The sequence below is a fragment of the Heliconius melpomene genome, chromosome 19 (genome assembly GCF_056956725.1).
Source record: "Heliconius melpomene rosina isolate 202511_hmr_F chromosome 19, ASM5695672v1, whole genome shotgun sequence".
Lineage (NCBI taxonomy): Eukaryota > Metazoa > Arthropoda > Insecta > Lepidoptera > Nymphalidae > Heliconius > Heliconius melpomene.
The window spans coordinates 1,126,828-1,139,004 of NC_140407.1; the positions used below are offsets into that span (position 1 = coordinate 1,126,828).

At 37.2% G+C, this 12,177-nt stretch overlaps 1 protein-coding gene across 1 annotated transcript in view; it reads right to left on the minus strand.

The window, feature by feature from the left end:
- Window positions 1-631: 631 nt before the first annotated feature.
- LOC146528232 (octopamine receptor beta-1R-like) overlaps window positions 632-12,177 on the minus strand; it is a 58,886-nt gene continuing 47,340 nt past the window's right edge. The window contains exon 6 of the mRNA XM_085202575.1: window positions 632-3,362. The gene's annotated coding sequence lies outside the window, so the exon portion shown is untranslated. The remainder of the gene's footprint in view (window positions 3,363-12,177) is intronic.

Genomic DNA, 12,177 nt, shown 5'->3' on the forward strand with positions numbered 1-12,177 from the left:
ATATTTATTTCACTGTATAAATAAGAATCATAAACCGTTTAGCCCTAAGTAATGTCCGGAATCATTAAAGATAGGTAAATGCTTGGACCTTTTCCTATATGCCTACATAAAAGCTATCTGAAATGACCTTTCGGTTGGCCACGAATGTATAATATGTAGTGAAGTAAACTAAATTAACATTAGTTAAGCTTTTATTGTCTCGTAGGATTACCTTGTTACATTTTTATTGACTTTTCTTCTTTGTAACTACTGGACGAGAATAAATAAAAGCCTTAGTATTTTTTTACGGAATTCTTGGAAAGGCAGGACACCTGGTGGACTTACCACCAGGTGATCACCGCCGCCCACGACTCTGAGCATCATCAGAGGAGCTACAGGTGCTTTGCCGGCCGCCAAGGTGGAGGTAGGTTTAAAGGTACCCATGTAGTATCAACCTGGACTCTATTTCGCAGATCGCCACAGTTGCGTGGTGCGTAGGAGGAAGTGGTGGGATCTGGACTAGACTTAATTGATGTTGAAGGCTAGCAGTGACGCTAAACGCAATGGTTATAGGTTCAGTTCTCCCTCGGTGTAATAAATTACTGTGAAGCTGCATATAAGGGCATTTAGGATAAAAATAAACTAACAATACGACATTTTATAATATTTTATTTCATCACCATTTATTTATTTACATTTACAAAATAAAGTAAAAATTTTGCACGTTACTAAACTAAATAAATAGTTTTTATATACAAAATATGTATGAGCTACGTATTTCTCTATAATATAATTTGTTCTATACTAACTTTTATTATAATTATACTAATTTGTATTATATTTAAAATCAGAGTGACTGTACTCTATTTCTTTTTCTTTACATTTATTTCTGCCGTTCAATATGCATTGCCTCACGAATTCGGTGGAAAGTGCTGAACGGAAGGTCAGAATGGGGAACGTAGTGCCTTAACACTAGGTTTCCTCTGTTTACTCTGCTCAGTGTGGGAAACAGCGTGGTTAAAAAACTAGAGAAATAATTAATATACTATTAATAACAAGCGTACCTATGCTTCCTCATTTACATACATGAATAAAAATTACACTAATAATATTTTTATTTTATACATACATACGTTGTACCTACTATAAACTATAATTACATTTTACTATTGACATTTATAGTATGAAATACGAGTAAATATAGAAAAATATGTAGGTATATAATATATAGGTACTATATCGGCCCGCCGTTTCACTACGGTTGAAGATTCGATTTCCATTCGGGGAACTGAATTACTTCTGTTTCCTTGCTCTGGTAACAAGACAAAGCGATGCGTTGAGTTACGCCATTCAACACGAAATTTTCATATTACATTACATAGACAAAATTTATATTACAGTAAGATATCGTTTAGGTATACCAGTATATAAACGTCATATTTAAAAAATACGTAAAACTAGGATTAAATAACTGCCATACAACTAACTATAATAGGTATAAAATGTACAATGATATACATTCTCGAGCAAAGTTTATAGTCTTCCATAAAATATTATACCTCGTTACCAGAGAGAAAATTAAATTAATAAATATTCTATTTCCTCGAGTGGGAATCGAACGCACGACCTGTCGTTTACAGTCACACGCTTGTGCCCTTATGCTACGATTGGCCTCTAAATAATTAATAAATCTTTTATAATTTTACCCTTTACTTTATCATTCTAAAAGATTAAAAAGTTTTACAGATTTCCATTTAAGACACAAGTGCATTTCGCTATATTCGTATGAGAATTACTGGAAAATAACTTCACAAATATTCAGAGGAAAACAGTTGAGAAAGGAAACGTGTGCATGTAGGAAAATGTGCACCCCATTTTGATATTTCAAAGCAGATTTTAGATTCTGTAAAATATTTCAATACAAACGTTCATATGATTGGAATTGTTTCTTGATGCCAGTCGTGGCAGGGACACAAGCATGCGACTGTAAGCGTGACACGTTGTGAGTTCGATTTCCACTCGAGAAAATTAAATATTCAATATCCCTCGCTATCGTAACGAAGCAAAGCGCGGCGTTGAGTTCCTCCACTAAACATACAATGCAGTGCGAAAGTAGGGAACGGAGAACAACACAAAAACACTCAAATAATGTAATGTAATGAATAATAATTCATTTCCCCGAGTAGGAATTGAACCCACAACTTAAATATAACGCGCGTTACAGGCAAACGTTTGTGCCCTTGTTCCGACGGCCCCAATGTTCGTTTCATATTAATTCCATACCTTTTTTTTGGCTTTATATTAAACGGATGTAAAACTTTAAAAATGTCCTCTGCACGGGTGAAATATTTTATTTAAGACAAAAATTTAATCATTCCGTTTTCTAAAATATTGCTTACAGAGTTTAACATTGCACTTTGTCCAATTCTTATAATATGCTTAATATAACACTTTATTTTCTATATTAATTATAAATATATGGCACGTCTTCCAATGATATATTTACACTGAGTTCATTGTACTTTTAGTAACATTTAGATATGTGAAACCTAACCTAATCTAATTAAGACATGTTTTTTAATTTACATCGTAACTTAAATACTAAGGAAAATAATAGATTGAGAAAATTATGGAATTTAAAAGAGGGATTTGAACCCGCACCTCTTGTAATCCATCCAAGCGCTCTAACCAATTTAGCCTCGATAGGCATGTATTAAATTAAAAAATTGTAACCTTAACTATGTATGTAACCTACCTCCTTAACCTTAACTATTTTCAATTTTTCTTTTAGCAAAGTGACTCCCCAATTCTTATTTACACAAAAATATATATACATAACTTAAAGTCTCCAAAATTTGTTTGTGTCTTAAAACATCAACAAATATCTATTGAAAAATCAGTATAAAAATACCAAATAACATTAAAGATTTCGATATCGATTTCTATATTTATTAAAATTTTTACTCTAAATAGTATTAGAATTATTTTTTTTTTTTCTATAAAACTACAAATTATCAAGTAGTTAGCTAAAACCTTACGATAACGAGTATTACAAGAAATATATTTTACATATCGCAACGTTTGTGGGTTTGATTATCACTCGGGAATGGATTATTTTCATTTACTCGCCCTGATAACAAGAAAAAGTGCGATGTTGAGTTACGCGTCTCAACACGCTATGTCCAAAATGCGACAAGAAATATATAAATAAAAAAAGTATATACTTATTTACAGGATTCCTGTATTTGTAGGTGGCAAATACTTGACATCTGTACTCTATTAAAATACACAAAAGTTATTTATAATTAGTTCATATTAATTTATATATTATTTATGTACAAGGGATTTTCGCTTCGCTCGTCAACTTCTGTCTGCTTCGCTGGCTGTAACGAAAAAATATTTGTATTTTTTTAGTATTATAATAATTCTCCGATATTCTTAATTTCCCACTTGAAGCTATTTTATTTAAAAATAAAGGATATAATACAAATTTAAGGCTTGGGACAACGAGTGTAAAAGCGAGGGTGAGGGGTTCGATTCCCACTCAGGGGAACGAAATATTTAATTAGATTTCTTCGTTCTGGTAACGAAGCAAAGTGTGGCGTTGAGCTCCGTCACTCGACACACATTGTCTCGGGAATTCGGCGGACAGTGGGAAATGGAAAAGTCTTAATGGGAACGGAAGTGTTTTATTGCTAGGTTCCCAGGTTTCCTCCACACAGCGTAAAGCTATAAAAACATAAATAAACCTATTCAAATATTTTCATAGTGTAATAACTAAAATATTTAGACAACCTCAAGTTGTTTGAACAGCGAAATTAATTTCTTACGAAGACTGCCTCTAATATTGACTTGTCTCTTTAACATTGAAGAACTTCCATTTCATAATAGCAAGCAAAAACAAAGAGTTTTTTTATAATATCCTGGTGATTATTTTATTTTTATAGAAGCTACATTCCGTTTCCCATTTCTCAACTCATTTCAAGATACTAAGTGACGGAACCAAATCAATCCTATTATAAGAAAACCTATAAATGTATGGGTCAAAACCCTTCAGCGGTTTTCAAGAGACGCGGGATCGAAACCGTCCGAGTGTTTATTCAATTTTTTATACGTTCTGTAAAACATTTTTCTCCCTCGAGTATAAAATAACATTTTAAAACATATTTAAAATAATCGAATTCCTCTCCTCGTTGTGGTAAGGAGGCATAGCGCAGAGTTCCGCTACTCAACGTTCCAAGAATCGTAATGACTCCAGAATTCGGAATTTCGGAATTCGGCTGAAAGTGAGGGGCAGAATCGTCAGTATAGTAATGGGAACAGAGCGTCGTAACACTAGGAACCTATGTTCAATTTGCCATATTGGTGACGTGACACTAAATAAACTATACTAACATTACTCCGAATGGCAATTAAACTCACAACCCTCGTGCTCACAGTCAGGTGCCGTCCCGGTACTGCCTCAAATAAATGAATTTGAATAAGCGAATTTCAATATAAATAAAGGCCAGGTATATTAGATAACCACACCGCGTCGCTATTTCCGTAAATACGATAGGAATCTTCATAATGCCGTTCCATCCGCTAAATATTTATTCAGCTATTTTCAAATAATAGCTGGAAATATTTCCTTAGTTTCGATCATTTAATAGGTATACAATTTCTTTATTTAGCTTCACGCTGTATCCCGCATACAGCAGGGTAGGCAGAGGGAAGCTACTATTGTCTGTCAGACTGTCCATTCCCCACTTTCTCTTGAAATTTCAAACATCACGGATTGCGTGATAGAACCAAACGTCGTGTTTTGTGAAATGAACTGAAGCAATGGAAATAAAAACATTAAATAATTCTTTCCCCTCAGTGGGCTTCGAACCGACAACATTGCGCTTACAGTCTCCAGCTCGTTTACTTAGATTGTCTAGATAATTAATATAAATGCAATAATGTCAGTACTACACTATTGATCCGCCTCGAAGGGCCGTTTCAAGGACTTCTTGTATCAATCAGCAGGGGTTGTTTTATTATGCATCTTAAGAAGCATCAATAGGGCCATTCGAGAAATTATATATTTTTTCATTTATTTTCATTTCTTCGCTTTGTTCACGAGATAAATCACGGCGTTAAGTTTCGCCATTCAACATGCGATGCCTCCAGAATTCAGCGGACTGTGGGTATCGATAGTATCTTAATGGAAATAGAGTGTTTTAACACTAGGCTCCCAGATTCAATTTGGCACCCTGATTTGTCCCCACAAATGCACACACAAGGTACAGCGTGAAGCAAAAAATCTAAGCTTATTTTCATACAAAAGTACAACTTTTGCTTGTATTGTATATTAAGTGTGTTCTTTGTTTAGGCACGCGTGACAACGTTACATAAACACGGATGGTAATGGCGTTACATAAAAGTTGATTGAAATATAAATTTTCAATGTGGTTCTTTATATTTAGTTTTTGTGTATATTTTAATATTTTTATTCCTATTTTCCATGTTCGTAGTTATATTGGAAAGAGCTAGTTTTTGTTTAAGAAAGTGCTAGATAGATGTAGCCTAGTGTTAAAACAATCAGCTCCCAACTTTCCGGTGAATTCTGGAGATATTGCGTGTTGAGTGGCGGAACTAAACGCTGCGCCTTGCTTTGTTACTAGAGCGAATAAATGAAACTAATAATTTATAATAATTCATATTCCTGAGTAGGAAATGTTAAAGTGTGAAAAAATATAAAATTATAAAGGCCACACTCGTTCATAATAATTATAGATTATATAAAATTTATTTCATGATTTTACAATGCATGCAGTATATGAGTAACGTGTAGTTTACGCCACGCTCCATTCGTTAAATATAAGCAGTTTAATTATGGCTAAAATATTTCCTTGAAAAATGTAACAATAGTATGTCCTCCGAGTGGGAATTGAACCCACAATCGTTGTGCCCTTGCTCCACGATGCACACAAACAACAATTAACCCATAATCTTAATTAAAATACAATTAGTAACTGAGCAACAAGGACTTTAGTAAATTAAACTGAACCTAATATTTTAAGTCAGTACTTAAAGAGTATTCAGTATTATCTTTCATCTACGCTCCAGCTCTGTTGCCTTTAGAAAAAATGTAAGCGCTACGTGAGATAACACTGTCGAGTGAAATATTTAATTTAGAATTTATTTCGTGTAAAAAATTACTTAATTAATGTCAGTTGGGTGATAAAAAAAACACTTAATTAATGTCCGTGACGCGAAGATACAGGTGTCTGATTGTAAACGCGACGGTTGTGAATTCGACTCCTAATCGGGGGAATGAAGTATTTAATATTTTCACTTCTTCTTTCTGGTAATAACTCATATTGAGTTCCGCCACTATTCATGCCTCTAGCGGTGGAAAGTCGGAAACGGAGTGTCTTAACACTAGATTCCCAGGATACCCTACCCTCTGCCTACCCTATAATACAGCGAGAAACAGAAAAAGAAAAAAAATATATATTATATTTACATATATTCAAAGAAATCACAACTCTCAAACTTTTAATATTTAATATCATATAATTTTCGGTGACACGCGAGAAGCTGTTTAACACGCGACTTATAAATTTCTCTAACGGTTAAATCGATACGGTAGGTATATATGTACATATAATATTATGAAAGTCTATGTTTCGAAATAATAGTTACTTAATTACAATTTAATTGTTCTTTAGTGTTTTTTTTATTTTTAAAAGAAATTTGAATAGTGATAATATCAATACAATTATTTGAAGATTAGTAGATTTTCCTGCGTAAACTAATATTATATATGCAATGGAAGGGCCAGTCGTGGCGCTGGACTACAAGTACTGTAAATACGAGAAGTTTCAGGTTGGATTCCCACTCGGGTAAATGGAATATGGATATGTAACTAAACGAATGGTAACGAGGCAAAGGGTGGCGTTAAGTTCCACCACTCAACACGCAACACGAACAGAAGTGTTACACTTAATACCAGGTTCCCAGGTTCCCTGCGCCTACCCTGTTAAGTGCGAGAAACACTCCATGCGAACATAGTTGCGAACGATGACTAGTTATCTATAAATCACTATAGAATTTCTTTTCTATATTTATATTTTGTCATTAATTGCATTTTTTCTAAAAGGAATGTTATTCGGCAGTTGAATATTCAATTGAGAAATCGATTACCTCAAACCTTAATGAGAAGATGGTGCGAAAGGAAAAGTAACTTTAGTGACTTGAATTACAGTTTATTATTTTATGGCAACGAACTAAAAGACTTTGATACTCGTTAAAATTCCGTGGTAAAGGTAATCTTCCATAGGTTCTTTTTTATGTATCTGAAGAAATAATGACGTAATTTAGCTGCCAGTGAGGATTAGTTAGGAGTCTCTACTAATCAAAAATATCAATTAGGTATTCTTGTATTTATAATTGACGCACGTTTAGTGGCAAAAGACAATCCAATGAAAAAAAAAATCCCTCACACGGGAATTGAACTAGTTAAACAGAATTCCACTGCATTACTAAAATCTTTATATACTCGTATTCTTATCAACATTTCATGGACAACAAGAAATCAAGTTGCATTGTCAGTGATAAGAACAAAAGATCCAATAGATAGAGCCGACTGGGGGTAAAATCAATCTATTCTTACCAACGTTTTCTTAGAGTGTCCACTTCAGAGGCATTTTGCGGGAACTTTAGTCTTGTATGGCCGATATTTATTTTTACTTATTTCTTTATTTAGTAGTCTACGTTGTTTATTAAGTATACGATTTTGTGTTAGTTTTGTCTGTTAGAGACATTATGTGTTATAGTATTTATGCTGGATTTGTCAGTCTGTATATTTGTTAAGTTTAAGTATTCGTATGTTTGTAGGTAAATACAAGCAACACTTTTATATTAAAAATAACTACAGAAACTACAGAGAATTATAATTTAAATAAACAAGTGAATAACTGCGTTAAATTCTACGTAGATATTCGTATAATATTAAGTAAAAAGTTAAATATTGGTAGCAAGTTAAATTAAAATTTTTATTAGTTACTTTATACAAATTATGAATCACGAGCATGAGCAGCAGGATAGGCAAAGGGAGCCCGGGAACCTAGTCATAAGATTCTGCATTCCCATTAAGATAATTAATATAATGGATGAATTTAGAATTTATAAGTTCTCTAAAAACTTGAATAAAATATGTCACCCTAGTAAAGCACTCAGCTACGTAATTCTAAGGTTTATATTCAATAAATAATCCATCAAACTGTTTCTTTAGTTTAAGCGAGCAATAAATATTTTTATTAAACTAAATAAGTGCTTGAGGCCGTAATTAGATTAGCTTTACGCCATATCCTGCATATGGCAGAGAAGGCAGAGGGAACCTAATGTTAAGGCACTCCGTTTTCCACACACCGCCCAATTTTCAAGACGCACTTTGTCTTGTAACAGAGCAGGAAAGAATAAAATTTTATTTCTCCGAGAGGAAATCGAATCTATAACTGTCATTTTAACACCAAGCCACGACGGCTATATTGAAAAATAAATGTTTTCAATTATATCTAATATGCTCGTAAAATATAATAAGATCTTTATTCTTATAAAATTAGAAGCATATTATTTAAATATTTTAGTAACTAAACACTTAAGGTTGCTTCGAAATCTTAAAATTTAAGAAATAAAATGTATCTTTAATTTTTTTTTGTTCTGTGTCTGTGTATTGAGACTCTCCGTTCCTCGCTTTTCAATAAACGTGCAATATTGCGAAAAGTAGACTTTCGAGACATTGTGTTTTTAGAGGTGGGACTCAACCTCGCAACCAACTGACAGGAAAATTGAAATTTCCAAAATGGCACCTATTAATTTTATATTCCACAAATAATTTTGGTTATAATATTAGAATACGACAAACTTTTGATGAGTTCTACTAACGTTAATAGGTTTCATTTAAAGTAATTTTCAAAGTTAAATTATAAGTCGCGTTTGTATTTAATTAATTAGTTTATAATTACATTTTCATCTCAACTCGAGTGGCAAATTTGATTGCGGGGGCTCTGTGGCTAACAACGTAAGGTATAGGTCACCGGTGCACATCAAATGCCACACAGAAAACCGAAATAAATGGTATTTTTTTGATTTTTTGTCAAAAAAATTCACCGAAACGGCTTAACCAATTTAAATACAGTTTTATAAATATTGTCTTTAGAGGGACAATGTCATTGTCATTATCAAGAACGTGGAAGTACTTTAGATAAGTAAATCAATAATTGTTGTTCAAGCGGGCGAAGCCGTGAGTGGTTGCTAGTATTAAATATTTTCGTATAAAAAAATACATTACAATAATATATGTAAGTAAGTATTTGCTGTGAACTCGCAATCAGTCGTGCGGAAGATATAATCATATGAAAAATTTCCAACCACTGAGTACAGAGTACAAACACAAACAGTAATTGGTACAAATGTAATGAATATTAAACTAAATATACGAGTTTTACATGTATATGCTACTTAATAAATGGAATTAATCCAGAGGATGTCCTGACTAATATCTGTCCGATATTTGTTTGTGGGCATACGGGTACGCGACCCCGGATCCTCGAGCCGCCACTCTTACATCCTCATCCAGTCCGTAAGAATGGTGTCCTAACTCCCCCCCTCCTTCCCTTAGCTCCCTCCTTCTACCTATCCTACCCCTCTATTTTCCTCTCCCTTCCTCGGTTTTTCCCCACAAAGGGGTTTTGGAGGTCAGACGGCAGTCGCTCCATTTAAAAACCGCCAACCGCCACTTATATGGACCGACAAAACAACAGACTGGGTACGGCTAGGGCGTCGCCGCAAAACGACGCGCAGGCACATCGCCCTACACCTGCGACAAGTGGGCAAGGGCTACCGTGTCATGTACGGGCACGGCTAAAGACGCTAGTACCCAGAAGGAAACTCCGCTTTGCAACGTGGAATATTGGCTCTCTGACCGGACGATGCAGGGAACTCGCAGATGTACTCATGAGACGTCGGGTCCAGTGTGCCTTCCTCCAGGAAACACGCTGGAAGGGCAATAAGTCCCGTAACATCGGACAGGGTTACCGGCTTATATACACTGGGTCACCTTCGGGTAGAAACGGTGTAGCGGTAGTGCTTTCTGAAGAGCTTCAGAATGGGCTCCTTGAAGTTGACCGTCGCTCCGACCGCTTGATGCGAGTGAGGGTACTGATTGAGGGCGTCATCACAAACTTAATCAGTGCCTATGCTCCCCAGGCGGGATGTAGCGCGGCCGAAAAGGAGACATTCTGGGAGCAGTATGAAGGGGTGCTACTTGCTGTGCCGTGTACCGAAGTGGTCTTAGTTGGGGGGGACTTGAACGGGCACGTCGGTAGGGCTGCTGAACCGTATGAGCGTGTTCACGGGGGTTTTGGGCATGGTCTTCGCAATGCAGAGGGAGAAAACATTCTAAGAACCTGTATTGCGTCTGATCTGGCCGTCGTGAATACGTTCTTCCAAAAGAATTCTCAGCACCTTATCACGTATAAGTGCGGGTCCCACTCAACTCAAATAGACTACTTATTGACCAGACGGTGTCATATGGGCAGGGTAACTAACTGTAAGGTCATTCCAGGCGAAAGCCTAACAGCCCAACATCGTCTTCTTGTCATGGACTTTAACGTCACTCCGAAGAAGAAAGTAGCCGAGAAACGTAGGCCTCGGATCAAGTGGTGGTTGCTGAATGGACCGATGCAGACCGACTTCCTGGCAGAGGTGAAAAGTCATAATCTTTCGACTAACACCGAGACTGCTCAGGACGCTTGGGATCGGGCTCAGTCGGCAATCATTGCGGCAGGCAGGCGAGTTCTTGGTGTTTCTAGGGGAGGACGTGTCATCGACAAGGAGACATGGTGGTGGAATGACGAGGTCCAGGAGGCGACTCGTGAAAAGAAGGCTGCCTTTAAGAAGTGGCAGGAATCCAACTCTCCTGAAGACAGACTGGAGTACACAGTAGCTAAACGTGCCAGTAAAAGAGCTGTAGCCAGAGCCCGCAGTGAGAGTTTGTCACCATTGTATGATAAACTTGAAACTGTGGAGGGGCAGAAGCTCATTTACAAACTGGCACGTTCCCGGGATAAAGTGACGCAAGATATTGCAAAATGTCTTTGCGTCAGAGATTCCCAGGGCACGCTGCTCTGTAATCATGACTCTGTGAAGGAGAGATGGAGAAGCTACTTCCAGGAGTTGCTGAATACTCAGCACCCATGCAGTCTTCATCACGACCCACCGCCCAACCTCGGACTTATTGCCCCAATAACCCTTGACGAAACACGTAATTGCCTTCGACGCATGAAGAACGGAAAAGCGGTGGGACCTGACGACATCCCGATCGAAGCGTGGAAATCGTTGGGCTCTCTTGGTGTGCTCATGCTTACTGACCTTTTTAACCATATCTTGAACACTGGTAAGATGCCGCATCAGTGGCGGCTTAGCTTTATTACCCCTATTTACAAGGGAAGGGGCAGTGTTCAAGATTGTGGTAGTTATAGGGGCATTAAGCTTATGAGTCATACCATGAAGCTCTTCGAGCGCATGATCGACCTCAGGCTCCGCCGAGAGTGTACTGTCTCTGAGTCTCAATATGGATTTCAGCCAGGATCGGGCACCATGGACGCCATTTTCGCCCTCAGAACTTTGATGGAGGCATACAGGGAAAAAAGGAGAGCTCTGCACGTGGCTTTTTTAGATCTGCAGAAGGCCTTTGACTGTGTGCCTCGTCAGTGTATCTGGTGGGCATTGCGATCCAAAGGGATCCCTGAGGCCTATATTGAGATTATCAGAGGCATGTACCACGATTCCGCTTCTATGGTTAGGACTGCTGTTGGCGACACTAGACCCTTCCCGATTACAGTGGGGGTTCACCAGGGCTCGGCTCTTAGTCCGTTCTTGTTCAATGTAGTGCTTGATACTGTCTCGGCTCACATCCAGGACCAGCCTCCATGGCTGATGATGTATGCCGACGACATAGCACTCATTGCCGAGAACCGACTGACGCTGGAGCGTAAAGTGAACCTCTGGAAGGGTACGCTTGAGAACGGCGGTCTTAAACTAAATGTGTCGAAGACAGAGTACATGGCCTGCGGGAGCCGGGACTCGAGCACCATCCTTATAGGTCCTGAGCCAGCCGTTAAGTCGGAGAAGTTCAGGTACCTTGGATCCGTTATGCACGAGTCT